Below are 6,322 nucleotides of genomic sequence, written 5' to 3'. Positions count from 1 at the left end.
TTGTGATTAATAACAATCCGTAATCTCTTAAGAGTGAAGAGGGAGGTCCTCTCCTCTGAGACACTTCAAACGACTTATCTAATCCTCCTGCAGGTCTGCATTAGAGGTGTGGGTGTAGAACTCACTGAGGAGGGGCTCAGACTCATTGATCTGATCAGATTTGTTTTCTCATTGCACATTAAGAACAATTGAAACTCAACATTCAACATATTTGTGAAAAAGAAATACATCCGTCTCTTCAAGGAGCAGAATGCACATTGCAATCACATCTCAAATCATTCGGAGACTCTGAGGATTTCATTGATCGATTCTCAGAATAAGTGATTCATTGTTTCTATTTTTGGTTATTTATGTCTTCTAAATCCAGCTGGTCACAACAACAGTAACTCAGAAAGTATTTTTCTGATGTTGTTTCGATGTTTTTATGAATTCAAAATCCAGAAAACACTCCTCCCCGTCTGTAGCAAGAGTTCCTGGTTAATTATTCACTCTACAAGTGCTATGCCAATGTACATTTATAGATATGCAAATGTCCTAATGGGACACTAGTGGGAGTGTGTTTTCACTCTAATTCCTGATATTGCATCCACATTAGCAGATGGGCCGTCTGTACTACAGATGTTTATTATGAAGAAAGATGATTGCATCAAGAGTGTAGACGTGTGAGTTTGATGATTATTTTTGTTGTTGGTGTGCAGCTGAAGGCTTGCAGAGCACCAGTGGAATCAAGAGGGGATTGGGATGAAACCATTATCATCCATTACCAGCCTGAGGAAGTGGATTGTGGCCAGTAACACTGGTTTTATTGCTTTAAACGCAGTGTTACTGACTGTTGTGATAATGGAGTGGAGAGATCAGCGTCTCCTCAGCGGAGAGCACACTCTTGTGTGTACGAGTGGAAATAAAACAGTCGAAGAATATTGCGTGATTATTTTGCAGCAGCCTAAATATGTTAAAGTTAACGAGCCTACCCACAATGCACTGGTGTGCATATTTGTACGTTGGTGACTAACCCGATTAAAACTCCACCTACCACGACACCAAGCTTCATTCTCAAATATAACATTTCAGTTTCTTTCTCATCGGCATGATTTAAAGAGAAAATACACTACTTTTAAAGCTGGTTTATAGGACTGTTATTTCATTCTTTAAATGCTAGGCGTTGAGTTTTCATTCAAACTAAATTATGACCATACCTGCATGCCATATTAGTGAGAGCAAACGAGGCCAAACTGCCTCCTAAATAACCTTAATATGGTTGGTTTCTGACAAGCAATGCAGCATTTAAAAGTATTTTTTAAACAGAGTACCGTAAAAGTCGGGTTACAAGCTGCTCCTACCTCCGGTCAGTGTCCCGCTGTAAGCTAGCAGCGGCGCTCATGCTAGTTCCCCGCTAAGAGGGCAGAGGGGACGCGGGGAGCTAGCGCTGCTGCTAGCTAGCGCTGCTGCTGCTAGCTCCCCGCTGCTGCCACTGCTCGCATCCCCTCTGCCCTCTTAGCGGGGAACTAGCATGAGCGCCAGCTGGCTACAGCGGGGAGCTAACGGGGACACTGACCGAAGGTAGTAGCGCCGTGTAACCCGACTTTTACGGTAGTGCTCTCTCCACATTACATCGCCTCCAGCACACAACGAGGGGAACACAGCACCACCGATCTGTTTTAACAGAATATTCTTTAGTCTAAAAACACAGAATCCGTCGACACCGTTTACTCCCGAGCTTTTTGTAACCGTTATCTTGACTTCATTCGTCTCTCCTGTGCTGCGCATGGTTTTAAAGAGTTTAAGCCGCCTGCAGAATGATGTCTGTGAAACAGGAGAGCACAGCTCTGAATGAACAGGGGAACACTGCAGCTGAGAAGCAGCGGATGAATGTGAAGGCGTTATGTAACAAACAATGAAAGTATTTCAACTGACGAACACAAAGCGTGTTCCTACGGGCCGTTTCTCACTCTGCTTCTGTTCAGTGAGCCCTAATCCTTTTATTTGTCCCTGGTTTACAGGCACTGGGAGGCCTTTACTGGAGTCTCTTGGTAATCTCAGAAAAGGCCACGAGGCTCATCTGTACGGTGGAGCGGCGGCGCGTCTCCCTCAAGAAGCTAAAGAGGAAAGCGGCGCCTTGAGGAGTCATCGTTCATATCTGCAGTGAAACACCTCCCTGCTGTCGTCCAATCGAAATATTCAGCAATATTACGCCCCTTTAACTGTCACAATACAGATTGTTTTGGCCTCACGAAACCAAAGGAGTAATCATAACCATATGGATGAAAGCTTCAACGAATAAGTCTTAAATCAAGACATTGGCTTAGTCTCACTCATCCCACGATGCTGAATAAAGACGTCATGGATCCAGCTTGAACATCTCATCTGCAGTCCAGTCTTCATGATGGAATCTGAAGAGAGAACGCCAGGCCTGTCCACAGCCGCGCTGGTGGCCATCGCCTGCAACGCCTGCGTGGCCGTCCTCCTCCTCCTCCTGTGTCTGGTCCTCTACCGGGCCTGCGGGGTCCCCTCCAGCCCGGAGAGGCTGCCGGTGCTGGCTCCGAGCGAAGGAGAAGCCCGGCAGGTGAACGAGCACAAGTACCTGTTGACCTCCTGACTGCAGAGGGGCGAGTCAGAAGCAGCGGCGGATGACGAACTCTGTGACCGCGACCGAGGCCGAGACCGAGCGAGCACAGGAGCCGCCTGCGAGCGACAATCGGACTCGTCCTTCGCCGCTTTTAAAAGTGAGCTGACTATTTTTAAGCAGCTGCCACTTGTCAGAGGAATGCCGGCGTGACTGTTCAGCACAGACAAACGCATGCTGGGGAAAAGGACTCAAGGATGGATGCAGCTTACACAAAGACACAGAGAATGGATGCTAAGTGCTCGAAGAGCGGCTGGCCTGTTGTTTCTAAATATATCCTCTTATTCCACATTCTCTCCGGGGAAAAAAACAAAAGACAATACCAGTATATTGCTGAAAACAGGGACTTCAGCCTGTGTGTGTGTGTGTGTGTCATTGTCACTCATGAAAAGCAGCGATCTGTGAAGCTGAGGGCGTTACATAAGGACCAGAGAGGCTTAGTCCAGATTTGTATCCTCTTCAGTACGGCGCACACACACACACACACACACACACACACACACACACACACACACACACACACACACACACACACCAAGGCATGTTGTAGAGTTAAAATATATAACAATGTGTATTTTAAACTTACGAATATTATCCTTTTTGTCGATATCGGAGTAACCCAGAGTAAGGAGTAAGTAAGTAAGGATCTCAGAATATATTGGTGTCGATCACATGGAAATATGTCTGTTAAAGCTACTGTGTGTGTAGAAGATTTCCAACTTCCGGGCACCAAAACCGTGGATCTGATGATGGAAACAGAGAGGAACAGCAAAGCAATACACATACTGCTCGACTAACAAAAACTGGTCATCAAAATAATTCATAAGAGGCGGTAATCACTTCAATATTCCACTGAAACACAGTGTCTGCATTTATAGGACCATTTTGTCAGGTTGGAGAATATCAGAATGAAAACACAAGACGTTATGCTGTGGCTTTAGTAAAAGACAACTATCTGTCTTCAGAGGAAACCTTGAAAAGAAGAAGTTCATACACCTCTGAGTTCATTTTATTAGAATAGTTGACATCACAAGAGATACATAAGCAGATCAAGAAGCTACTGGTGCCCTTTACATAACAAATATTGATGATAAAAGAGTACTAGTACGCACGTTGCTCTGTAAATGCTACAGTCCTTCTCTAGAACGTGACCTTTGTCTTGCACGTTCTAAATGTTAGACCGCTCTTCCAACCCAAACCCAATGTGACACGCGTGTCGACAACAATCTACAAACATGCAACACAAACACATCTGACAACAGGAGGACAAACGGTTATCTGAGCAAACTAAAGAACGGTGACGAGGGAACTGGAACATTACTCGTTAAGCATGGTCTGTAAATGAAGCCTGATGGGGAAGCGCTGTAACTAACCTGTGAGAGGAAGTAAAGAGCTCTCAGGGAGAGAAGATGCATGTGGTTGTAGAACGATGCTCTGTGGAGAGAGAGAGGGAGAGAGAGAGAGATAGTGCTCTGTGGAGAGAGAGAGAGAGAGAGATAGTGCTCTGTGGAGAGAGAGAGGGAGAGAGAGAGATAGTGCTCTGTGGAGAGAGAGAGAGAGAGAGAGAGAGAGATAGTGCTCTGTGGAGAGAGAGAGAGAGAGAGAGAGAGAGATAGTGCTCTGTGGAGAGAGAGAGAGAGAGAGTAGTCTGTAGCAGAGAGAGAGAGGGAGAGAGAGAGAGCTCTGTAGCAGAAAGAGAGAAAGAGAGAGAGAGAGAGATAGTGCTCTGTGGAGAGAGAGAGTAGTCTGTAGCAGAGAGAGAGGGGAGAGAGAGAGAGCTCTGTAGCAGAAAGAGAGAAAGAGAGAGAGAGAGAGAGGGTGCTCTGCAGAAGAGAGAAAGAGAGAAAGAGAGAGAGAGAGAGGGTGCTCTGCAGAAGAGAGAAAGAGAGAGAGAGAGAGATGGGAGAGAGAGATAGTGCTCTGTAGCAGAGAGAGAGAGGGAGAGAGAGCTCTGTAGCAGAAAGAGAGAAAGAGAGAGAGAGGGTGCTCTGCAGAAGAGAGAGAGAGAAAGAGAGAGAGAGGGTGCTCTGCAGAAGAGAGAGAGAGAGAGAGAGAGAGAGAGAGATGGGAGAGAGAGATAGTGCTCTGTAGCAGAGAGAGATTTTGATTTTTACAAAAACACTTTATTTACATATTTTCAAAGTTTTACAAATACAATCAGTGTTAATGTAATAAAATAACAATAAATACAATAGAATCCTTGTTCTACCGTTTCCCTTTTTTTTTAAAACACCATCAGTCAGTTAAAAAATGTGTAAAAGACAGTTGACCGTCCGAAACCTTGCACAGTGTGTTCTTAAAACACCACCGCTCTACGAACGACTCAAGGTCGGAGATGTGGTGATAAAAACAAAACTGGAGCCAGAGTCTTGACCGGAGGTTGGTCCTCCACACTGCCGCCGCCTCCTGCCCATCCCCATGCTCGACCTGCCTCTTTCTGCTCGTGTAAATTGCCAGTTTAGCCTGGCCTGAGATGAAATTGAGGAGCTGCCACTTGTTTTTAAAACTTTTGTTGTAGCCCGCTCCCATAATAAACATTGTATAGGAGCCTCCACTGCGGGCTGGGGCCATCTTGTCCCCACTTCTTTGCCCACACAGTGGGGGGTCTGCCGCTCAGTCCGACCCGGTGGATGCACTTCACACAGTTGCGGTAGAGAGTCTCTTTGTCTGCTTCGTATGTAGTCAGTTTTGCAGGGGGTACGACTCTCAGAAGGGGGCCGGTCTTCTCTCCCAGGCCTGGGCTCAGGACGATGTCCGGGTAGGGGTCTGCAGTGTTGCTTCTGGTCTGGCTGCCCATCAGGAGGTGCCGGTCTTTCTGTGTTAGCCTCCAGGACCAGAGCCCCAGTATCCTCCCAGCCGCTCGGAGAGACTGCAGCCCCAGCAGAGAGCCCAGGGCCTGGGCGTCGGTCAGTGCCGGCCCCACTGCATCCACCAGCTGCTGCAGGGTCAGGGTTCCAGACTGGGTCAGCGCCGCCGTCAGGCCGTGTGTGGTGTGGTCGCTGACGTCCAGCCTGGCCCCATTGACCAGTGGTTCTCTCAACAACCAGTGCAGAGAGTTGGCTTCCGGGCACCTTTTGTGGTTAAAAAGGGCCCACGACTTGAAAACACCCTGATAAAAAGGAGGCAACGTAGTTAATTTTAAGAATTTAGGATCCATTAATAGACCTCCACCGCGTGTTTCCTTGTCAAATGTTTGTCGCACAGGGCAGCCATGGTGCTAGCCAGGCTACCCGCACCGCAAAAAAATAAACCCACTAAATACACCAAACACCAAACTATAAACTACTATGTGATTAATAAACTGCGTGAAAAGTATAACATTAACAGAGTGAAATCACGTAAAAGACGCACACGCTCCGTCCCACCACCTGATCTCTACTGAGAGAGAGAGAGATGACCTCCCAGCAGTCAGTGGTATTTTACTGAGGGACAAAGTCATTAAGAGAGAGGAATGAATAGAAGGCAAAATAAAGATGGACACTGTGAGTCAGAGCAGAGTTCTGTCCGTAGAGACTTTAAAGTCTTCCTCTCCTGGACGGGAGCCAGAGAAGCAGTCTGCATCTGGTCCATGACGCTCAATCTATTGACTCTTTAACTCCCCGTTCTCCTGCTCTTCACTTTGGAACAGGAAGTGGTAAAGAAATCCCTGCAGACGATCAGCCAACGCATCCTAATGTTGATTATTCACATGTATTAATA

The sequence above is a fragment of the Taurulus bubalis genome, assembly GCF_910589615.1.
Source record: "Taurulus bubalis genome assembly, chromosome: 5".
Lineage (NCBI taxonomy): Eukaryota > Metazoa > Chordata > Actinopteri > Perciformes > Cottidae > Taurulus > Taurulus bubalis.
The sequence above is the reverse complement of the archived record's forward strand: the minus strand, read 5'-3'. Positions refer to the sequence as shown.